The sequence below is a fragment of the Dama dama genome, chromosome 15, assembly GCF_033118175.1.
Source record: "Dama dama isolate Ldn47 chromosome 15, ASM3311817v1, whole genome shotgun sequence".
NCBI classification, from domain to species: domain Eukaryota; kingdom Metazoa; phylum Chordata; class Mammalia; order Artiodactyla; family Cervidae; genus Dama; species Dama dama.
Window position 1 is genome coordinate 37,510,661 of NC_083695.1, and position 25,008 is coordinate 37,535,668.

The window sequence follows — 25,008 nt, forward strand, 5'->3', positions numbered from 1 at the left end:
TTTATCTCCTTGATTCTTTGTTAGGTCAAGCCTTTTTTTTCTTATGTTATTTGTGGCTTTTTCTTGTTCATTTATCTATCATGTTATTTGTCTTTTTCTTATCCACTTGTAAAAAGCTCCTTTTAGATAAAGGCTATTAATTTTTTGTAAAACATCCTGTAAATCTTTTCTTCCAACATTCATCATATGTCTCTTGTTGGTGGTATCTATTTCCAGACATGTATGCTTAATTTTTATGCGGCATATATCACTTTTACCATAGCAGTGAGGTCATTTTTTTAAATGCTCAAAACAAAACAAAAGCAATGCTTCTGCCCGTTGCATCACTCCCAGCTCCCACTCTCAGGCTTTGAAATCCAAGTTCCCCCAGGGCAGCTTACAGAGCTCTCCATGAGGGTCCTATGTGCTGGTCCAGTGGGTCTGCCCCCTCATTCTTAGGAGACTGTGTCCTTCATAAGCACAACTGCCCTTAGTTACTGTCTCAGACACCTCAAGGAGCCTCCTGTCTCTGAAATACTCCTCTGCTCTTCCCCACACTTAGCCAAAGCCCACTTTCTTCCAAGACTCTCTCCTTGCCTGGGGAGGTTTCCCTGAACTTCCCCTTCCTGTCCACCAGCCTAGAGAACTCTCTTCTGGGATACCGTCATGCCCTGAGCCCAGGCAGTGTCCATCTACTGCACACTTGGATGCCACCTGGACGCCCACCTGCCGGCCCCCGGGTTGACTGATCGGGGCTTAGGCCTTGTTGCTGTTGTTTAGTTGCTCAGTCGTGTCCAACTTTCTGAGAGCCCATAGACTGTAGCTGGCCAGGCGCCTCTGTCCATGGGATTTCCCAGGCAAGAATACGGGAATGGGTTGCCATTTCCTTCTCCGGAGGATCTTCCTGACCCAGGGATCGAACCTGCCTCTCCTTCATTGACAGGAGGATTCTTTACAGCTGAGCCGCCAGGGAAGCCTTAGACTGTATATGCTGTTACTTATTTTTATTGATAATATCACTTGTGATCTGAACACATATCTACTGCCCTCATTAGAATATACTTTAAATATCCATTTGTAGTTATGTCTCCTAGACTGCCAGCTTCCTGAAGGCAGAATTATGTCTTATTCATTTTTGTGTCTTCCACTCCCACATGAATGGATGAATGAACAGAGAAAAGTTCCTGGGGGCTTGCCAACGTAAGAGGGTCTGGATAGGCCCAGCAGAGAGCAAAGGTTCAGACAAGATTATGCCTAAAAATGAGTGACAAGTAGAGCTGGTAACTGAAAAAGGCCTTCCTTAGTGCTGAATAAGCACTAACTTCTTGATTTGGGTCCTTAAACCATGAGTATTTAGGAAAATGCTGTTTTTAGGAAAAGTACACTATTTAGTATCTAGCAGTAAAGGGGCTTTTGTCTGTAACAACTGAAAAACAAAATGCCAGTATATAACACAGACAAAGGGATCGAACAAATAAGATGTTGACATTCTGGGGAATTGGGGTGAAGGGTATTTGGGAATTCTTTGTACTAGTCTTGCAAATGTTCAGTAAAGTCTGAATTCTATATCAAAATCAAAAGTAAAAAAATAAAGTTTCTTTTTCATGAAAAATAAAAATGAAAAAGCCCTTCTTTTTCCTTCTCAGCATCTCCACTTCCAAATATTCTATCACAAAAATGAATGAAATTAAACAACAAAATAAAGCACACATAGACCATAATTTTTCTTCCTAGTGCCACACACGTTCATTCTCAGCATCGCAATTTTCCAAATCACTCAAATCTATCACATCCTTGCAATCCCTGAAGACCGCTGTGAGGGAATGATGTAACCATTTTACAGAGGAGAAGACTGAACCTGGGAGAGCCAAGAACGTGGCCTAAATCTTGAGTTCTGAGATAATAAATCACAGGCTTAGTTCTAGAAAGCACTCCAAGATACATTTCTGTCCCACACGATGCCTTCAGATTGATAAGGTACTAAATCTCAAAGGGCCATCTCATCACAGCTTACCCATTTTATGATTTGTTATTTCAAGTACCTTGGGATGCAAGACATCAGCAATCAGGTACACTCCAGTAATCAGCAGCAAATAGTTCTGTCTCTGAACTTTTAGCAGTTTGCCAAATGTCTCCTGATCTGGCCACCTCAGTATAAGTTGTGCTAAAATATTATTTTATGAATATACAGTATCCAATAACAAATAGTATCTTTTTGTGAAATTAATTTCAATTTAGCCTTAACTAATACTAAATTGCTATGGAATTACATATTACATACACATTACTACAGAAAGAAGTTCATCATGATTAATGTTATTACACTGAACACCAAAGGAATTAATAATGATTTGCAGTTATTATAAAGTGGTACTGGTGTAGGAAAAAAAAGGTTAAGTCTAATTAAATTCTGGCAACCACTTTAGGGCTCTGTAGCATTGAGGATGCTGGGGTTTATGTTAATTAATTCTATATAAAAGGTTGCTGAAGTGTTTTAATATTATTCAAAGAGCCATGATTTTACTACCAGTGTGTGTTTCGATTTTTTTTTCCCCACAGTGACCTGTAGGCATGGGTCAGGTGTTAAACTCTTGGGAACCATCAGATGTTAAGAGACTACAGGTTTCTTATCCTGATCTCAGATAGCCATGTTTGGTGGTGAGACCAGTGACTCTGAGGAATGGCACGTGCTGGAAAATGGATGACCTTTCTTTGGAAATGGCTCTTGGGTTTTCTGAATATCTTCCTGGGTTAAATGCAGCTCCATGCTTTCCCCTACACATGGGTGGCATGGACCGCCTGGATATCCTGGAAGCATACCACCTTCCCTAAAACAGGACTCGGGTAACACAGTGCCTGATCTACTATTATGAACAGAAGTTCACATAGTGAGTTCTGGGTTTGGGAGAATCTGAAGATTCCATTTCCTCATGGTCCTGTGGCTTATTTCCTTTATAACTTGGGGCAAGTCATTTAAATTCTGAGTCTGAATTTCCTCAGACTTCACAGTATTGTTTTCAGGATTAAATCAGAAAATGAATAAGAAGGAGAGGTGGGAAACTCTGAAAACTAAACAATTAATGAGCTTACTCACAACCCTCCCCTGGGTGATGTTCCACCGTCACTCGTCTAATTCCTACACCTAGCCTTCCAAGCTCTTCAAAGATGGGAACGAGCCTTAAATTTAAATATTGTTCCTGTCTCATGCCACACAGAAATATTTCATCTTATATTTCAGATAGTGATGTTTGGTGGGAACTTGTTTTTGTTAAAGTAGATGTTAAATCACAACTTATAAAATTAGTCAGAGAACACAAGTTAGTATCCCTGATTGTCTCGTGTATGCAAGCCAAGGGCATAACTGAATGCTTGGCACAGAATAAAAATTCAGATAACATTAATTCAAATAAATAAACTTTGAATTGAAAGAAAGGATGGATGATGGATGGGTGGGCATCCTGATTTCTCTTACCCAATACAGACACAGCATTTGTGATAATTCAGTCAGGGTCAAATCTGAATCCTGGTCATGACCTCAAGGCTCACTCTCCCAGTCTTGTGGGCATTGGTAGGAGCAGGTCGGGCTTTGGCAGATCTGTCTTCAACATTCCTGCTCCTGATCAGCATTCTGGCCCCGCAATGCCTCCAAGCACCCAGCAACTCCTCACCCTCCAATGTCCATTTCTAATGCCTTCTTTGGAGATGGTCCATAATCACACATCCCCATCCACAATGATCTCCCCCTCCTCTGGGTCCATAGAAATTGAAAAGTTTAGTGCAGAGGGTCTCAAACTTAAGAGGCATGAGAATTGCCTGGAGTGTCTGTTAAAATACAAATTGTTGAGCCCCACCCTCAGAATTTTGGTTGAGGCTTGCAAATTTGCATTTTAACAAATTCCCAGGTGACACTGTTGCTGTTGGTCCAGGGACCACACTTTGAGAAGCTCAGGTTGAGTCCATCAGCCCTATAGAATTCACCACAACATTTCCTTAAAAAAAAGGTTATTTTGAGTCAGGAGTTTGTTTAACACTGACAAGGTACTTCCTTTCTGCCTTCTAGCAGGGAATCCAAGATGGTAGCATTACCAGCACCCTTACCTTCCAGAAGAGGAAGCTGGCTCTTGGAGAAGGAGCAGCACAATGGAGGTTGTGGGGTCCAGATTGTCTCCCACGACCCTGGGCTGGCAGTCAGGCTGGAAAGGCAAGTGTCGCAAAAAAGCAATGTGTTTCTTCTGGAAACAGACTCATACAGTGAAATACACATGCTGGGAGCCCCACAATGTCTCCCAAGTGGTGCGTGGGCACTGACGGTTGATTGATTAAGGGTCACTGTGGAAGGGACCTCAGGAAGAAGAGTCTAGCCTAGGTCACCTGACCTGATCTGTGACCCTTGGCAAGTCAATTAACCTCTCTGGGCTTCTCAGGTCATCTTGCCCAAAGTTCTCATCCTCTTTCCCCCTCTAACTTCCATGCACCTGCAAGTCTGAGTCTGCAGTGCCCAGAGTGTCTGAGAACCCAATGAAGAGGGCTTTCCTGGTGGTTTCATGCCCTCCACACCACCCAGGACAGTGGGGCAGAGGACCAGGGCTGCCGCTGTGGCCCCTTGCCAGCCCTCAGCACCCGGGGCATCTAATTGATCCTCCTGTGGTCTTTTAGGGCCAAGGAGGAAGTTACCAGAAGCCAGAAATTCAGACAACCAGTTCCTGATGAAAAGGAAACCTATTGTGTGGAAGTTATTTAAAAAAAAAAAAAAAAAAAGCCACCGTGACTCCTCCAGCGAACGCCACATTTGGGGGCTGTGTCATCAGCCCTGAATCCATTCTGAGTCCATTAGCAGCCTGAGTGCTGGCACTAAGGCCCCCAGACTCCTTGGAACCTCGAAAGTGATTCCCTGTGGAGCTGACTCAGCCATTTATCCTCTCAGAGGTAGAGAAATTGGATTCCAAGCCACAGAGGATAGCAGGTCGGCATCCAGAAGGCTGGAGAGACCAAGGACTTCTGCCAAAGAGAAGGACAGCCCAGAGTTCCCAGCTAGAGCAAGAGTGGGACAGAGAAGAGAGAGGAAGAGGGGAAGGGTGCGAGCAGGGGCTGGGGGCAGAGACAGAAGGACAAGGAGAAAATGTTAATTACAACTCCTATCAGACGATATCAAGGGAAGCTGCAGGTGTCTGGCTGACATTTGAGCACTTAGCCAGTTTGCCTTAGAGTAAAGGAGAAGCATAGGCCAGCCTTGCCCACCCAAAGCTCTTTTCACCCTTGGTAAAGCTCCTGACAAAGCCTAAGTTTCCGGATTTGAAAGAACATCCAGTATTGATCACCCTCCAAAGCCTCAAAACTTAGAACCATAAACTCAAGAGAGTCAGACAGAAAGGGCCCTCAGATCTCAGCTGGCTCATCCTCCTTGCGGCCCAGAGAGGAATTGAACCCAAAGGCAGGCGAGAGATGGGACTGAGAGAGGTGAGACCAGCCTGATGTCAGGTGTGGACCTACACACTCCTGCTCCGCCCCCACACCCCTCCCCCACCTCCCTCCCTCCCTCTGCCTCCATCTCCACATTAGCAATATATTTCCAGGACACTCTAATGAAGTACATCTTGAGTCTCCTTTTCACGGCTAATGAGGAGACAACAAGAATTTGACTAATACCAGTACAATTACTGGAGCAGTGAAGCGAGGGCCTCTGATTAGACGTGATAATTTGCAAGGCTGGGCTCTTCACATTAAGTTTGCAAACAGTTTAAAAATCACTTCCTCTATTTATCCAGCTAATCCCTGTTTAATGACTCCAGACCCAAGAAAAAGAAAGGGGAAATGTCTCTTTAAAAATTAATAAATAAATTAATTAAAACACTAACAATCCCAGCCTTATTTGCCCAGACAGGAGAAAAGGCAGGAGTGTGACTCAATTGCCTTCTTTTCAGACTCAGCCGAGATTTCATAGCTCCGAAGGACTTTACTACCCTCGAAACCTTGGTCCTTGCATTCCCTGCTGCTGCTAACCCAGCCTAGGCTCCCCCTCACAGGACTGCTTGTCCAGCAGAGAAAGGTCACATCCCTGGTGATTGCGTCTAATGGCCTGACTTGGGGACTTCTTTGGCAGCCACCAGTTTCCATATACCGTTGAAAGGATGGACACAGGTGAAATTCCATGGTAGCAGAGGCCTCTTTATAATCTTACCAAAGTGTGGTCCCGGGCCCAGCGGCAGGGGCATCACCTGCGAGCTTGTTACAAATACAGAACCTTGGGCCCCATCCAGACCTGCCACTTGGAATCTGCCTTTTCCTAAGCTCCCAGATGACATGTATGCGTCCTGACATATGAGAAGCACTGCTTTATGACATATCATTTGCCTGACTGGAAGGGTGACCTGGAGCCACGTGGCTTTGTGGATTTCCATACTATTGATTCCTCGAATCTGTGCTCGTCAGGGTGCATTCCACAGAGATTTATAGCAAGGATTATGCAAAAAGAAAAGTGCGTTTGGGAAATGCTGGGTTAAACTAAATTGAAATTACTTGTTTACTGCACATTTTACAGCATCTTTATAATACGAGTAAGCATGCTGACACCCAGGGGGTCTGTTTGCGATGTTTCCCAAACTCCGTTGGAGACAGAACCCCTTCTGGTAAGCATGGAGCACCTCAGTTTTCAAAAGCAACCAGGGACAGAGGAACATTCTGTAAGACATGTGTGGTTCTCTGATCCCAGCCACAGGGCTCCTTCTCTGCAACAAAGGTAACATCCAGGAAAGGAAAGCAAGGGCCTATGTGGCTCTATCCAAAATCTTCTTTCTCCCATCAATTGCTTCCAGCACTCTCGCGCTCAAGCAGAAAAACCCACCCCAAGTATCAAATAGTTAAGACCGTCAAATCCAGGCTTTTGGACAAGGCAAAGGATCAGAGAGTGGGAGCTGGAGGATACGAGCCTCCTTTCTATAATAATTCAGCTTAGAGGTGATGGCATTCATACTCTTTCTCCTCCAGTTCTTATTGAACTAAGAACTATTACTATGATCTGTGAGTTTCCCATTGTGTCAAGAGCATCTGAGCTTAGTCCATCAAAACTCCACGAGACCCTGTAAGTGGTCACTCTCACAGACCCATTTCACAGATGAAGAAACTAAAGCCCACCCAGGTTATCTGGCTTATTCAAGACAATTTTCAAAGCCAAGCTGACCCATCAGATCCTGTGCAGAGGGCACGCAAAGTTAGGTAAGGAAATCCTAATCAACACACACAAACACCTGCACACTCAAGTACATGACCCTAGCCTTCAAACACTTCTTTGCAAAATTAATTTCAGGTTTGCATTCATATGCAAGTATACATCTACATATATAAGACAACACTGTAGTGAGATTTCTTGTGCCTGCAAAACTTGGAAATCACAGAATTGGGAAGAACTTGGTACGGTTTCCAAAACGAGAAGTTCATCTCCTCCTCATAATGCCCTGAGAGTAAAACAAAGCAGGCCTTATAGCCCCACTTTATGGGTGGGCAAGCTGAGACCAGAAGGAGGAAGTGATTCCTCTAAGATCTCATGTTTGCTAGAAGTGACCCAGCAGGAATTTGGTGTGCTCTTAAGTTTCCCTGGGGCCTGAACCCACACCCAGAGCACCAGCAAAGATGGCTGCCCGCCACAGGCTGTCCCTGCCTCCAAGTGCCAAAGGAATTTCAAGGCCACTCAGGACCTGTGGATCTTACAAACTGCATCTCTTTGGAGAACACAAAAGGCTCAACATCATGGAGTGAAGGCCGTAGATCTATGTGCTTGAGCCTTGACTGCCATACACACATGCATACACACATGTGTGTGCATGTAAACACATATACAAGATATACAATACACACAAACATGTACCAAATATGCACATATACATACATATGCACAATACATATATATATACACAATACACACATGCCCACACACACATACATGTTCTGTGCACAACAGACACACGCACATGCATACATACACACATGTACAGATATGCATGCACACACTCACAATATACAATTGTACACACATATATGCACTATACACAATCCATGTAAGCACATATATTGATACACATATGCAATACACATGTATACACATACATGCACATGTACATGTGTGCATACATGCGTGCACACACATGTATGCACCATGCACATAGAGACACATAATACACACATGCACACTCAGGTACAATACATACAGGCACAGTTAACCCTTGTGTTTTACACTGACTAGGATGTCACTTCAGCTGCCAGCTTTGCCCAGATTTCATGCACAAGCCCCTGTGCTAGTGGAGGCCGCCTTAGCCAATGATCACTACTGGAAATGGGGTCTCCTGACACATGGATGAGGACTGAAAGAAGGCAAGAAACGGTCATCCTGAAGGAAGCCAGAAGGAAGCTTGGGAGGAGAGGTGCATAGACACTGCCAGGTCGGGAGGGTGCTGGATGGGGGCAAGCTGGACAGAGGCCCAGACTACCAGTCCTGGGACCTGGAATCCACCCCAGTTCTGCTGCAATTGGACTGTGTGACCTTCCCCCTTCTCCCTCCTGCCTCCCTCTGTCCATCCGGGCAATGACTCTGCTAAGTTGTTTAGCGGTGAACTTCTGTGAGACTGATACTAAGCCTGATAAGTGGGCAGAGGGGGCACCAAGAACTTGAAGCCTAGGAGTGCAGAGGAGAGGAGTTCTATAGGGGAGCCCCCACGGACATGTAGGGGAGCATCATGTACCCAGTAGTGACCAGGGGATGCTTCCCCTCCAAGAGCTGATGGTGCATAACTGTGTGACCTTGACCAAGTCCCCACCCATCTCTGGGCTCCATCTGGTTCTTGAAGATGTAGGACCAGGGAACTCTATCTTCCCCAGGAGTGTGACATCACCTAGAGGAAGAATTCTAAACCCAGACTGCTCAGGGTTCAAATCCCAGACTTCATCACTTACTAGCTATCCCTTTGGGTGTGCTACTTGATTTCTCAATTCCTTAGATTCCTCCCTTGCAAAGCGTGAACAGTAATACCACCCACCTGGGAAGAAGATACAGGACACAGTGGGCTGTACAGGGGAGGGAAGACTCGGCCACCTTTGGTTGGGGTCCTGGAAAACAATTTTAAAAAGCCCAGCTGGAGAATCAGCTCACTGTTTGTAGGCATCTGAGTTTTAAAACTCAAAAGCCTGAAATAATTATGGCTCAACCTCTCCTACCAGAGGACCCCACAGGTCTCCAAGTTACCTGTGTGGCCGGATCTCCAGGTAACACTGTTCAGTGGAAAAAAACAGGGTGCAAAGCAAGGCACACAGAATGCTTCTGCTGGAGTAAGAAATGGAGGAGATCCAAATGTAGCCAAGTAGCTGCTTATTTTGGAAACAGATACACCAGGTTAATAAACAGCAAACAGGGGCTGGGGGCAGTTTATTTACTGGGATCTTGAGGGCATGGTCAGAAGCACAGGGTTGGAGGTGTGTACCTTTTCATTCAGTAATCACTTTGGAGTAGTATTCAAAAATATTCCAAAATAAAATGAAACAAAGCTCAAGGTACCTAATAGTAGGCAGAGAGTTTGGGAGACTAGCCTGAACCAGCCAGCTTTTCTAAGCCAGATGGACAAGCAGACAGACAGAAAAACAGCTCGAAGGCCGCCAAAGTCCCTGAGGGCTGAGGACTGGGCCAGTCAGGCAGCCAGCACCGTCCCCTGCCCATCTCACCCCCACCCCAGCCAGCCCCAGCCCAGCCAGCAGCCCTGCGCCCTCTCACCCACACCCCTGCTCGCAGGAAGCATTCCACTCCAGGAGTCTTCCCGGAATGAATGCTTTCTCCAAACTCATTGCAAAACATCCTGGCTGGAGCTGCAAACGGGAATCCAGACGCACACCCCCAGGAGAGAGGTAACCCGTTTCCTGAGGACATTCTGGCCTGGTGCATGCGAGGGCCTGCAGCAGGAGAGGGCAGAGCAGGCCAGGCTGCCATTTGCAGCTGGGTCCCACCTGGGACCAAGGCCACATGGCTAAATGAGTCTGGACAGGATCGGCCACCCAGTTTCAGGCAGTATGGGATGTTAGAGGGGTTTTCCCAACCCCACTCCATATTCACTCCTTGGAGTTTGCCCAACTAAGATCCGCCGCCACCCCTCGCTCTGAACAGCTTTGGGGGCTGTGCAGGGCTTGCTGAGAGAGAAAAGAGAAGGGACCCCCTCCGGTAAGTTCTTTCAACCCCCACACCCATACCCCAAGGATGGGAGGTAGGATGTCACACTGCAGAGCCTAAGCTAGTGTCAGGGATCTGGAATCATCACACGGCCACCATCATCAGATCATCACCATCTCATCATCATCATCTCCATTGTCATCATCACCCACCGTTTTCACTATCCTCGTCACCATCTCCATCAGTAACATCATTATCCTCACCTCCTCCCATGTCTCTCATCCGCTCCATATGCCTTTGCTAATCAACCCTCTATCTGGCACGGATGTTCTTCCTAAATCACAGACAAAATCATGATCATCAATGGTTTGTGACTGCTCACTGTCCTCAGAAAAATTCCAAGTACCTTAGCATTTGTCCATTCACAGTCTGATTCCAACCTGGTGTTCCAGCCCCACTTCTACCAAGCCCACCCTGTACCCCAGCAACGCAAGGCTCAGCCCCACCACTTATGTGAGCATGCTGCACCTTGCCGTCTCAATGCATGTGCCTCCCTCAGCCTGAAATCCACATTCCCTTCTCTGACTCCTGATCCTAAGAACCTTTCAAATTCCCGCCTCTAGGAAGAAAGGATCAGCCTCCCCACCTGGGTCTGATCCCTGGTCCCAACTCCCACCTGAGTATCCGGTCACCTGACAATTCTAAGATTGTGGTCACCTCCCTGCCAGACAGTGAGTCCCTGTGACCCATGACTGCATTTCTCTCCTTGGTACCAGCCTTGTCACATTTCCATCCCAGCAGTGGTCTGGGACTGGGCAGGAACCTGAAGGAAGTTTGAGAAAGAGGGTGATAAGTAAGAGAGTTGGCAAAAATGCACACAAGAGAAATGAGGAAGGAATTCTAACTGTGTCTGTAACAGACCCAGAGCTCAGCCCAGGTCCGAATCAGCCTCTTTTCTGGTGCCAGTCTTCAGAAGATGGGAGGTAATTCCATGGAGACAAGAGGTCTCTCCTCTCTCCCGGTTCCTCCTCATACACAGCCATCCTACCTCCCTCCCAAGTCATGCCCGGGGGCAGCAAAGGGCTCACAGCATCCTGAAGCCCACGCCATGATACTGGCTCCAACCACCCGTGCTTCCCAAGTTCTTCACACATTGAGACTCTCAGCGCAGTGGGTGAATTCATTCATCCGTCCACAGACATTTACTATGCACTTGATAAATGCCAGGCCTTGTACTGGGGAGCGGAATTCAGCAGAGGTCAACTCAGGCTCATCCTGCTTTTTATTTTTTATTTTTTTGAGCTGGAATTGAGGCTGAAGACCTGTCACCATCTCCACCATCATCACTGTCAGTATCATTATCATCACCATATCACTATCATCACCACAATCATCACCATCACTCCCTCCAGTGTCACTTGAAGGACTTGTTGCACTCAGCACCTCCATAGGTCATTCCTCAGGAAAGGCATACCATCTTGTTGGAGGAGACCCTGGGAATGAGCCACTTGCCCCTGACACTCTCAAGTCAGGAGACCAGCATTTCTGCCCTGGTCCTAGAAAAGACTGCCTAGCAGCCTGACCTTGGACAGGAGACCTCTGTACTCTCCGTAAAAGAGGAGGCCCTCCTGCCTCGAAAGCCAGTTGTGTAACTTGACTCTTACCCACAAGAGGCAGTGGGTGACTCCAGCCAGCGGCGCTGCTGCTGGCACATCTGGGGAGGTTCTGGATCCTGGGCAGAGATGGGTGAGAGCAGCTGGCGCATCCCTCCACAGCCCTGCCCACGGGACTCTGGCCACAGCACTGAGCAGGGAGGGGGCTCCAGCTGAGGGAAGAGAGGGCAGGGTGACTTCACCCTACTCTACTCCACCCAAGGCGCCCCCACCCCCAACCTTTGCCTGGAGTGCCAGCCCATTGTGGATTCTTGATGTGGATTCTTCACTGAGCAGGGGCCTGCCTAGAAAGGAAAATGCTTTGTGTAGGTCTCCTAATGCCCCAAACTCCTCTCTCCAGAATCTTGGGGCCCAGACAATGGCATTTAGCTGTCTTGGGCCTGATTCAGCTCCTAACAATGTAATCCCACCCCATAGGGGGTCATCAAGTGGCCCGGCTTAACCCGGGCCCTATATGGGGAGGAGAGAGCCAGTCTAGGGGTTGGAGGGACTGGTGGGCGAAGGCCATGCACACAGAGAAGAGAAAATGGGGAGACAGGTAAACTCAGCTTTAAAATAATCATCCCAAAGTAGAAAATGGTTGTGGCCACCCTTGTTCAAGGGGAGGGGGCGTGATGCCAGGCTGCTTGGGTTTCTGAACTCAGAGGCAGGACCCTGTGGGAGTATCATCTTCCAGAAGGGAAACTGAGGCCTAGAAAGGGGCATTTGGTGGGCATGCTGCAGGGCCAGCCGGCACCCAGGCCCCCACTGATGCATTCACTTCTGAGCAAGGCCACCCATGCTGGGCAGCCTGGCGCCTCACTTCACAACTCAGTGTTCCTTGCGGGGCCTCTTGGGAGCAGAATTTGGGTGCATCCACTGGTCATGGCAGGCTCAGGGGCACCTCAAGATTTCTGGGCCCTCAGGTAGCCTGGGGACACCTGGCTCCATGCTCTGAGCATGCCAAACAAGGGGACGCCAGCCAGAGGCTGCAGCACCTCACTTAGGAGTGAGGGCCAGCCAGGCCCCCAGTCCAGGCCCCTTTCCTGCCTCCCGCCCCCTCCCTGTACCCCCCATTCTGTCCCTCTGTCCCCAGGCCCAGACCTCACTCACCCACTTCTGCTCATTCTGTTGCCCTCTTTTTCTACTCCTTCTGAATTTTCCTATTCTTCCTCTTTTCCTCACCCCAGTCTCTTCTCTCTGTCTAACTCTGTTTCCCTCTCATTCCTTATTTCTCCTTTTTTTTCTCTCTGTGTCTCTCTGTCTCAGCATCTCTGTCTCTCTGTGCCTCTCTGTCTTGTGTGTGTGCATGCGTGCACATGTTCATGCATGTATACTGGATTTGTTTACATCTCACATGGTGTGTTAGTACAGTTGAGAACACACTTTTTCATTTGTTACCTCATCTGCTCTTGATAACAACTCTGTAAAGAAAGTAGGGAGGAAAGGCAGAGAGATCACTTCTCTCTGTGCCCAGGGGGACGGCAGAGGCTCAGAGAGCTCAAGAGACTTCTAAGGCCACATAGCTTTCAGGGCCGCCTCCGGATAGGAGCATCAGCCAAAACCAGTGAGAGTGTCTGTGCAGGTGTGTTCTGGCCTCATCGAGCTCACAGCGATGCCCACCCACCTCCTTACAGCCGCTGCAAGAATTTACTGGAGCCCTGAAGCTTTCTGGGCTTGTTCTGACCCATATTCTTCCAGATCAGCCAGGCTGACTCCAGAAGAACCGCTCTGCCATCCCTAGATGACCCCAGAGGCCCTGGGACATGCCAATGACTGTCCGCACAGTGATTCCTGGAAGCAACTCTCTGGAGACCATGGCCTGGCCCTTCAGCGGTGGGAGGCAGCAGGTCCCGGGTGGGACGAGTGGACCCTCAGCTGTGTTAGAGAGGGGCCCCTGCAGAGAACAGCCCTGGGCTGGAGCGGATAGGGATCCTTTGTCCTGGGCCTGGAGGAGGGCTCTGCACTCGAAGTCACAGGGGAGGTGGGCAGGACAGTGATGCTTCCCCACAGGGAGCTGCTGCCAGCTGGACCTGTCCTAGGGGTCTCCCAGGCAGCTTCAACATACCACGTCACATCTGGGCTCAACATCCCCTGTCACCACCACTGCTGACCCACCCCTTTCGGACATGCCTTTAGGAAACCAAGAACACCACCCTCCACCCTCCAGGAACATCAACAGATCCTCAAAATCCCTCACTCCCCCATGAAAGCCACTCCCAAACTGGCCTCCTCTGGGCCTCTCTGTCCCCACCCCTGCCATGTGGCTCTGTTCTGGAATTCTACACTGCCTCCTGCCTGGGCTTCTGCCCCCATCCTTTCCCCCACCCCACCCTGCCTCCTACTGCCCACAACAGCCTCCCACATGGATGATGCCTGTGTTTGTGTTCTGTAGCCAGACAGACCTGGACTTGTGTTCTTGTGCTACTTCTATTTGTCTGACTTTGGGCAAATTACTTACTTTCTGAGCATCTTGACATCAGTGAGTTAACTCCCTTGACTGTTCTCATGCTTACCAACTGACCTGCTAATTATAATTTGACTTCCTGCTAGAATCATCTACCAGAAAAGAGTATGCTAAACTAAGGGATGAGGCTATTCTACTCAACATGACAACTGTAGCTCTTTTTGTAAATTTATTATTTGATATTCTTGCTTGCCAAAAATAGAGGAGGATGTAATGTCCACATTAGATGGAGAGATCTGAGAACATTCACACTAACAACCACAACAAAAATGATGAAGGCAGTAAAAAGATGAGTATGTGTCAACTAGACTGCCTTCAAATGCCTGGAAAGCTACTAGTGAATAAGGTTTATGTTTGCTTTTGCAGCTTTAAGATGCACATCTGGACAGATTTAAACTACAGTAGGTAACTACTAAATGCTAAACAACTATATGGTGAGCTGCCCATAATGGGAGGTATGCAAGAGGAGGCCGGGCAAACCTTGGCGGGAATGTTGCAGAGAGCTGTCATTCTTGAGCCTTCCCTCTTCCTTTCACTTACTAACACGTTCACTCAGTCACGAAGCACTAAATGACTGTTAAATCTGCCTGTCCCCCTCTATCTCCAGACACTACCCTGGGTCAAGTCAGCATTTCCTTCTTCCTAGATGAAACAGCAGCTCTAGGATGATCCCATGCATCCAAGCTGGTCTTCTCGCTTTCATCCTTTCCTGCTGTGATCTTCCTAAAGCAGGAGTAAACTCATTCAATTCACCTGCCACAACCCCACCCGCAGGTCCCCACTGCCCTTGGTGTAGAATCAAATTTCCACAGCATGGGGACTTGCCTGGTGGTCCAATGGTAAAGACTTCGCCTTCCAATGCAGGGGGTGTGGGTTCAATCCTGGGTTGGGGAGCTGAGATCCCATATCCCTCCCTCCTGGCCAAGAAACCAAAACATAAAACAGAAGCAATATTGTAACAAATTCCATAAAGACTTTAAAGATGGTTCACATAAAAAAAAACTCTATAGCATGGCTATCAAGGCCTCCTCACCTCTTCCTGACCACCTTTTTCAGGGTACTGTCAACACCCACACTGGCACGTGTGATGCCCAGCCAGGGGAACGACATGCCGCCTGCTGTCGCTGCACGCCCCCTCCTCCTCTCTCCCAAGCCACTGTCCAGTTCTCTGGCTTTGCAGACACCACGATCTTTGCCTGCAACACTCTCTGTTACATGTTGCCCCTCTGTCTGACTGACTCCTACTGTCCAAACCTGAGCTTCCACCTCTCCTTGGCAAACCCTCCTAGGTACCCTGTACACACACCCAGCCTGGGCTAGGCTCCTGTAGAAGAAGCTCACAGCCCATGTCACACTGCATCATCCATGACTCGTACCTTTCCCTTCAAGAAGAGCTCAAGGTCAGAGGTCATGCAGGCTTCGCCACAATGGCCCTGCCCATGCCTGCCGCCCAGGCCTGGATCAGCTCAGTAGTGGCTGGTTTAAGGCAGAAAGGAATGAGGGTGAGGTGAGCATGGTGCAGGTGGCCAGGCAAGCAGACTGGACTCTGCCCTTAACGTCCTGGACCAACCTGGTTTTCTAGAGCTTAGTTATGAACACACAGAGAGGGAAGCCTTGTCACTAAGTTAGGGGCCCCAGAATAAATTTCTGTACTGCCACTTGGGCCACTGGCTGCCCAGGGGGCACCATGGAACCACCTGTCAGAGACCAGGCTGAGAGGGGCCCGGAGAGCTCCTCGGGGTCTCAGGCCATGTTTCATGTCGGCTCGAGTAACAGTCCCCGGGTCCAGGAAGGGCCACAGCTTCTCCAGCTGCTCCTGGGCACCGAGGCCTCCGCACCATTTGGAATTCATCACAGCCAGAGCTGTGTTGAGCCCCGGATCTGGCTAACATTATCTTGGAATTTTCAGGGTCTCATATGTAATCCCCAGCTGGTTCCCAGGAACCAAGGACACAGAAATGCATGCCCACCCCACCCCCCACCTCTTGCTCTCCATGTACCCACCAGGGCAGCCAGACAGGAAAGAGAGGATGGGACAGACAGGACCCTCAGGCCACAGCTCCCCACCTGGACCCCAGCCCTGGATATCTTGGCAGGAGCCAAAAAAAAACCAAGCCAGAATAATGGCCCAGTCCCCTCCTCAGACTCAATGCATCCATTTCTACCACAGCTACCATGAATTAGTGCTTGCTTCCACTAATCACCACTACATTCTGTGCATCTTACACGTATAAATTTATTTAATCTTCACAACAACCCTATAGAGGCGCTACCATTAGCCTTACTGGCAGATGAGGAAACCAAAGCACAGAGCGGTTTACTTGTCTGGAGTCCCACAGTTATATGTACAGGGCCAGGATTTAAACCCAGAGAGGCAAGAAGGCTAGATGCAGACTCAACAGCTTCCAGAATATTCTTTGAGCAATATAGCCAAAATCAAAGGCCACACGCAATGCTGAGTCCTTCAAACTTGGGCAATGAATACTGTGGTGTCCTAGTCCCGGATGGTCTCCTCTGCAGCCCATCTCTGGGATCATCACCTTCCTGGGGCTAAGAACTGAAAAACGGTATTTCGGACACGAGAGGCTGAAAAGGAGTTTACAGTCCAACAGACACCAGTGGAAGCCACGCTGGGGTAAAACGGAACAAAAGGATTATGAGAGAGTTACAAGAATGATGACAAAAGAAAGCAGTCGATCTGGTCCTAGCCTCGACTCCGTCTCCCACCAGTTCACAGCCCCAGCCGCGCATCTCATCCCACTGACTCTCAGGTCTTCCCTTGTTAAACGAACTACATTCGTTTAACAACCTGCATTCAGCCTCAGGTTGAAAAAAGAGAAGGTAGGAAGTGCTTGGTTCAAGGCCTGGCACATAGTGGGCCCTTGACTGATATGCATAAATCCAGATCTGAAAGCAAAAGTAAACACAGCCTGAGTCCGTCACCCCAAGGAGGGGCTGGTGGCTACAGCACAGACAAGAGCTGACAGGCATCCATGGGGATAGGGAGCAGTGTGGAGCCCATGAAGAAACGTGTAAGCTGTGGAAGGGGAGGAGCAGACACCCCTCGAGGGAAAAAGGCCCACAGTCCTCCTCTTGGCTTTAAGCCACCTTCCAAGGATCGTCCGAGAGCCCATTCAGCTGAGCAGTTTTATCCCGTGACAACAACGGAAGGGGCTCCTGCTCGGTTGCTCTCCACCCACTCTTGATTCACAAAGAAAATACACTTTATCTGGTTTGTAAATCAGGGCTGGTGACTGGGGAGAGAGAAAGTCTGAACCGCCATTCCCAAGGAACATTTTCTAGGGCCCATGGAGAGAAATCATTCTCCCCAGCCCTGGACAGCTGGCCCGCAGAGAAGGAGGGGTCAGAGATGGAAGTGACTGTTGTAAACACAAAGTGGCCCCGCACTCACCATAACGCACACAAGGACAGTGGACCACAGTAGGGGAAAGGACCTGACCCTGGGTGCCCTGCTAGCAGAACTGGGTCTAGAACCTCCCCTGGGTCAGGTGGAGTTAAGTCCAGGGTTGGGGAGGACCCTGCAGCGGAGTTCAGAATGTCTATGAGTTGAGAGGGTGCTGAGGGTCCCTTTCTCAAAGCTCGGAGCTGCGGGGACCAGCAAGAAGGAGACTGTGCTCTGTGGTGGAGAGCTGAAGGAGGCTTTAGGGTACCCAGTTCAAACACTGCTTCCTCCCCTACCACTGACAGGGCTGAGCCAGAGCTGAAGCCCTCTGCCCTCCACTTTCACACAAAGGGAAGGAGGCTTTTTTGCTTCCCAAATTTTCTGGGAAGATTCACTCAAATAACTTGTACCAAAGCACATCCCATGCCTCACACCCAGCAGATCCTCAGCTGATGTTTGTGAAGTCCCAAACACTTTGTGGGGACCAGAGCATCCTGTGGAGTGTTTGGGCTGACTTAATGTCTGGGCTTGGTGTCTGCCGAGGCTTGACAGAGCACTTTCTCTGGAAGGTCAGAAGCGCCAGGCTCCCAAGGATGTCACCCATCCCGCAGAATGGGATGGTGCAGTGGAACAGGAGTCAGGACACAGTTTCCATCCAGGGAGCCTGGGTCCATGGCTTCCCCTCTGTGGGATTCTGTTTCCTCATCTGCAAAATTAGATCTTTGTTTTTGACCCTCTCAAAGTGCTGCTGCTGCTGCTAACATCATAGTCAAATCAGGAAACATCACTGCTCCTTCCTGAGCCTCAGTTTCCTCCTCTGTGAGATGAGGCAGCCTGACTTTCCTCTCAGTTCTGGCTCTAACCTGCTATTGATTCCCTGGGGGAGGAGTGTGTGTCTCTGGCAGCACAAGGCTTGTTAGGGGCCCTTTCCTTCTACGTGATGCTCTTATAAAGATATAAGCAGAGAGATGTGAGTCACACAGGTGAGGCTGCAAAAAACCAAGGCCTCCCCAAGCCATTAGATCCTCATGGAATTCATGCTAAGTCACTTGAGTCATGACCGACTCTGTGCAGCCCTATGGACTGTAGCTTGCCAGGCTCCTCTGTCCATGGGATTCTCCAGGCAAGAGTACTGGAGTGGGTTGCTGTTTCCTTCTCCAGGGGATCTTCCTGACCCAGGGATCGAACCTGTGTCTCTTACGTCTATCTACAGGCGGGTTCTTTACCACTAGCCCCATTAGACCCTAGTGATCTGGAAACCAGCACTTTTCACCCCTGCTTCTCAGGTGCTCCTAAGACCAGAGGGGTCCACAGACCAGGAGAGAGCAGCACTATGAGGAAGGAGGTAATGTCCAATGGGGACCCAAAAGAGGGACCCCTCTTATCTGGGGGGGGGGACAGGAGAGTCAGCCCAAGACCCTACTGCCACCTAAATACTCTGGTGCCATCAATCTCAGCTCAGACCCTCCCTGAAGGCCAGCTACAAGTGGGCATCCCTTTCTGCCTGTGCTGTGGACAATTCAAAACACACTTCAGCCAAAACTCAACCCCCCACCCTCTCATCTGATCCCCAACCTTCACCCCCCCCGCCCCGCCGCCCAGTCTCCCTCTTAGGGATAATCCCACCGTCCACACGCACATCAGGAAACCTGACCATCACACGGAGCTCCCCCTCTCCCAACTCATCTAGTCCCCAACTAGGATCCATCCAACTTCCCTTAAGCCCTGCTTCTCCACACCCACTGAAATCTTCATTCAGGCCTGGTCACACAGTGGTAGTCTGTTTCCTCTACTAGATCGGGAATTCCTGAAGAGGTGGGTGACTTCACACAACATGCTACCCGCCGTCCACCAGAACTCAGAACACTCAGACCTATTAAGTAGGTCCTCAATAAATAATTCTGAATAGAAAAAAAATAGATTAGGAAGACTTCCCAATGGCAGAAACAACAAGAAAGTCTATAAACATGAGCAGAAGTTAATCTGATGGTCCCCCAAAGAAGAAGTGTTTGAATGACACCCTCCACGTGTGTCCCCCCAGACCCCTGGGCCCTCCTAGCAGAGATTTGGAAGGGTGATAGAATGTTGAGGCACTGAGGTAGGAGCAGCCGTGGGGCCAGATGCTAAAAAGCATTGAATGCCACACCAAGAATGTGGTTTGGGGAGGGTTGGCTTTATTTACTCCTCTTTTAGATTTGTCTTTTAGGCAAAGAGCACTCTGACAGCACTTGAGGAAGACAAATTGTGAGACCAGACCAACACTTGGCTCTGAGAACCTTGCCCTGGCCTCTCAAGAGATCAGATTTCCTTGGTTTGGGCCAAACTCTTTAAAGCACTCTGGCATTGGGTGAAAGGTTTTCGGGGCCAGAGGGCTGGCGGGGGGCAGCTTGGATGGCACCCAGGGTCACTCCTGTGCTTTGCCCTGCTCCTGCTCTTACTCCCCATCCTGATGGCTCTTCTGAAGCAAGGAAACGGGCCAGAGGTGGCCCAGCTGGGCACCAAGGGTGGGACGAAGACCTGGGCTTCCCCCGACCAAGAGCATCTGTTGCTACAGCTGCAGGTTGGTGGCCCCGTGGCAGCTGATGGCTCCTTTCCTGAGACCTTTGCGAAGCCCAGTCTGGGCCTGTGGTCCTCAGAGCACCTGGAGTCGGGCCTCACCCCAGAGCTTATGAGGCAGCATGTTACAGCTGGGGCCTGGGAACTGGAATTTTCTAACAGGTTCCAGCAGTGCTGAAGCTGTTGGTCCTGGGACCCCGCTTTGAAAACCCTTCTGGGTTGAGTGAAGGTGAAGCCGAGGGTATAGAAGAAGGTGAGGAAACCAAAAAGAGGAGGTGGGCTGGAGCCACGCCATGCAGAACCTTCCACCGTGGGTCGGTGGTGGGGCGGGGCGGCGGGGGCGGGGCGGGGGGGGGGGGGGTTTGTTACAGTTACATGTGTAAAGGTGGGGCCCCGGAGGGGCAAGAAAAGACTCTGGGGGTCAGAGGCTCCCCTGACAGTGCTGGGCCTGAGTCCTCTCTGCCCCGACTCTGTGCGGCTTCAGCCAGCTCCCCCCAGGGGCCCCAAGTCCCCTCCTATGTGAAAGGCACACATCCCCCTGCCGCCCACCTCCTCAAGGGGCAGGTGTGCCTGGTGGGGCGATGGCCTTGAGAGGGGATTGCAAACTGGAAGGCCCTCAGCAGATGTGAGAGTGATTATTATAATCCCCCTCCCCCAGATGGCACGGTCCGGGTTGCCCCCACCTCCGCCTGCCAGGCCCGCTCTCTGTGGTCCCTGGGGACTGAAGGGCCCGCCGCTCCCTGGCCGCCTCCAGGGCCCCAATCCGGGCTCAGCGTGAGCCAGCCTCCAGCTCGCAGGGTCTTTCTTCAGGTGCAAGGACCCAAGTAGCTGACAGCGGGCGGCTCCTCGGCAGGGCACCTCGGGCGGGCGGGGGTGGCGCTGCGCAGCCGGGAACAAAGGCCGGCTGGGAGCTGGCAGGGCGCCATCAGGGTTCAATGCACAATGGCCCGGGGGCTGGCGGCTTCGCTCCCGGCCGGCATTTGCATAATGTCTGGGGCAGGAACAGGTGCCCGGTCAATAGGCAATTGTGAGGCTGTTCTGTCAAAAGAGAAGGGGCCTGTATTGAAGGCTAGGCTTGCCTATTGCAATGCAAATAACATTCAAAGCAGACCAGCCCAGCGCAGGCTCCGGGGAGCTCCAGCTTCATGAAAGCCACTGAGCCGGCCCGGCTGCTGCCTCTGCTGGTGCCCGCTTTGTCTGAGACCAAGGGGTGGCATTGGCAGGGGGGGCTGGGACCTCACGGCAGGGAGAGGGAGTAGGTCGGCCCACCCATCCAGGAGGGCTTCCTGGAGGAGGAGCTGATGTCACTGAACTTTGGCCAAGTATCTGAAGGCAGCTTTGCAGCTTCCTTGAAGAGAGGCCCCGAATAAGGGTGCTAGCCCACCAGTTGGTGCGCCTTGTGAAATCTGCCAGGCCCCCAAGCCACCCCTCGTCTCTCTCTGCATGGGCCCAGGCCCTGAGAGTCAGGGTCCTTGCTGCCACAGCTAACACTGGCTGGTACTGTTACACATGGAGTAACTCATCCCGTCTTCACAGCAACCTACGAGGTAGGGGATGTTATTATTCTCATTTAACAGATGATGAAATTGAGGCCCAGAGAGGTTCAAGGTGGCACAGCTAATATGAGTCAAAACTACGGAGAGAACCCAGGCAGGCTGACTCCAGAAGCCACCCCCTTAGCCTCTGTGCTGGAGTTGCCAGGAGGAGCCCCTCGCTGTTTAACAAAGGCATTGTGGTCCAGAGAGGGCTCAGAACTGCCTGCTGGCTAGACAGGAACCCAACGTTCCTGGCTCCCTGTGCTGCCTGGTTTTTATCTCTGCAGCCACAAACATGTCAAAGGCAGAGAGCGCTCACGTCCGACTGCTGGGGGGGCGGTGACACCAATGGTGGGGGTGGACTGGATGATAACACCAAGATGGTGTTTTCCCCCACATTAACGATGAGGAAAACTTTTCTTCGTTGTAATATTCCAAACACTGGGGACTTTCCCTTGACGGATTTTGTAGTTTCCCCAAAAAAAGTGGGGACCTAGCAGCTGGGTTCAGGTGCCTGCTTTATTACTCACAAGCCAGATGACTGTGGACAGCTCACTTCTGTTCTCTAGGTCCATTTCCTCATTTGTTAAAGGGGGGACTAGGATCATTCAAGTTCTAGGGATGTGAGACTTGAGTATAAGGCATCCAGAGAGTAGATCCTAGTAGCATCAGCTTGCTTCCCCATGCTGTGTGCTTTTTGTAAGCCAGTGCTTCCAAAATATTCTACCCCACCCAGTTTCATGTTGAGCTGAAGGAGCACAAGCATTTGCGTGGGTGTGAATTTATTAAGTCACTTGCTCGCATTCCACTGACTTCGCTAGAGTCATTCCTTTTTTTTTTTTTTTTTTTTAAATTCTTAAAAATTTTCAGGGAACTCCCCATTGGAAGCCATTATCTGCTGCACAATACTTGAGATTCCCAAATCAGATAAAAGGAAACTCCCTATGAGATGGACAACCTGAGGGACTCTCCAAACTTCTCTCCCAGGGCCTGAACCCTGGGACTTACTCCTCCAGAAAACATCAAAGCTCATCTGGTCATCAGCGGACAATAGATTCCTTCTCTAATGGATGGTAGGCTGTGTTGAGCAAGATTCTGAAGCAGCCTCCAGGGACAGCAGGAAACAATGCTGCAATCCACTACAGAGGTCTGCCCCGAGCACTGGCCAGAAGAGGGGCCATGTACGTGTTGTACATTCGTCATCTCTGATCTAGTTGCTACATGAGGAAATCAAACCCAAAGAATGGCTTCCCCCAAGTCACATGGTGACAATGTGAAAGCTGGAAAAAAATTTTTTCTTTAAAAGAGATGTTTTACAGTGCATCTGTACTACTTTTGGAACTGGAAAAATAATATGGTATTGTCAGTTGAAAAGTTAAACAAAATCAAGATGACCCTACTATTACCAAAAGAAAGGAAGGCATGGGGCAGTCTGGGTAAAGCTGGGATGCTGAAGATGTTCTGATGGTGGGGACAGCTCTGTTTTCATCAGTGTCCCTGCATGCACTGTGCAGTGACTGTAACTCATCCACTTACCCAGTTTTTCTTCCCCAAAATGCTGTGGAGGCAGGAAAAGCAAGTCTTATCCTACATTATCGCATTCTGCATATGAAAAAATTGAGACTCAGTTGATAAGACATACCCAAGGTCACAGCTTGGGTGAGTGGCAGAACAGAGATCCAAGACCTGGGGTTAGGCTTTGGGAAAAGTCAGGAGGGAGCCCCAGGGAGCCCAGAGGGAAACTGAGCCCTTCTATTCACAGCCAAGGAGGGTCTCAGCATCTGAGAAGGTAGCCAACCTAGTCAGACCCACTGCAGCACGTGCCCATCGGCGCCCTGCACAGACCTGCTTGTTCTGGGAGCCTGGGCTGTCCCCAGAGGTAGACAGAACAGACAGCACATCTTCTGGTTCCCAGGCCCCTCCCAACCCCCCTCAGCTGACCTCATCAGCTCCCAGACCACAATGCACCCTTCTTCCCCCAGCTCTTAATTAAACTAGCCAGTGGTAGTCTTCACAGCAGAGGCCCAACCAGCAAGCTCCTGCATCCTGAGCCGCCATTGTCTCCCCAGCCAGCGGATCCAGCCTCCTGCAGGCACACATTTTGCCCCAGGGCCCAGCATCTGATAGGCCCGACTCCTGGCCACAAACAGTGAAAACACCAGCCTCACAACAAGGAGAACCTAGATTTCTCTTTACTGAATATCTCTGAAAGAAATCACAAGACACTTCTGGGTTTGTATCATGAGACTCAAATAAACCCCTATTTAAAAAAAAAAAAAAAAAATCTGGTGTCCCAAGGCAAGGGTTTAAGGCCTAATTCTCCAGTTGACAAACCAGGTGACCTTAGGTGAATAGTTGCCTCTTTGAGTCTCAGCTTTCACATTTATAAAATGGGAGTCGTAAGGAAAACGCAGCAAAGAACTGATAGGAAAATGCAAACCAAATGACCAGAAAATGTAGAAGGCTCAGCTTAACTGGACCCAAATGCATCTCCCCCAGACTGCATCTGGAGGGAACCTCCTTCCAGGCTGTCCTGTTACAGCTATAAGAAGTCTGACCTTCACTACACCTGCAGAAGAAGAAAACTGATTGTTGTTAAGAAATGCACTGCTTTTCTTCCATGAATAAGACTGGGGACTTCAGTCACTTGGACGGTGACTGCGGGGTGGGAGAGGGACCAGCGAGTTGGTGGAAACTTGATGATACGTTCTTGCCATTGCATCCTGACTTCGTCAGACACATATTTGGATCTGATGCTTGACCACCACTTTGCAATTCTCACCCAGCAACAGAGCCAAAATCAGAACTCAGGCTCCAGAGTCATGGAACCTGAGTTTGAATCCTGACTCTAAGTGAGAACTTAGGACTCAGTTTTCCTCAGCCTCAGTTCTATGTGCAACAGAGTTCACTCCACACACTTGTCAGCATCACTAAAGATGAGCAAAGACTGAGAAAGGTGAGGGGAAATCAGGTGTGTTCACTCTCCCCAGAACCTTCCCCATCCTACCTCCAGGAGGCTCTTCCCAAAATATAACCCATGTCTGGCCCCTGTTAAACCCCTCAAGAGCCTCTCACTGCAATAAAAGCCCGACTCTTTATCGTGATATATAAATCTGTCTTCATCCATCCTGTTTCTCTCCAGGCGTGTTCTTATCAAGACTCCCCCAAACTGTGCTCCAACCATAGACAGTTACCTGGTCCCCAGATTGTGCCTCAGTGTTTCTAGGCACATGCCCTTGCAGGCCCTGCCTTCATTCTCCACCTGACCCACT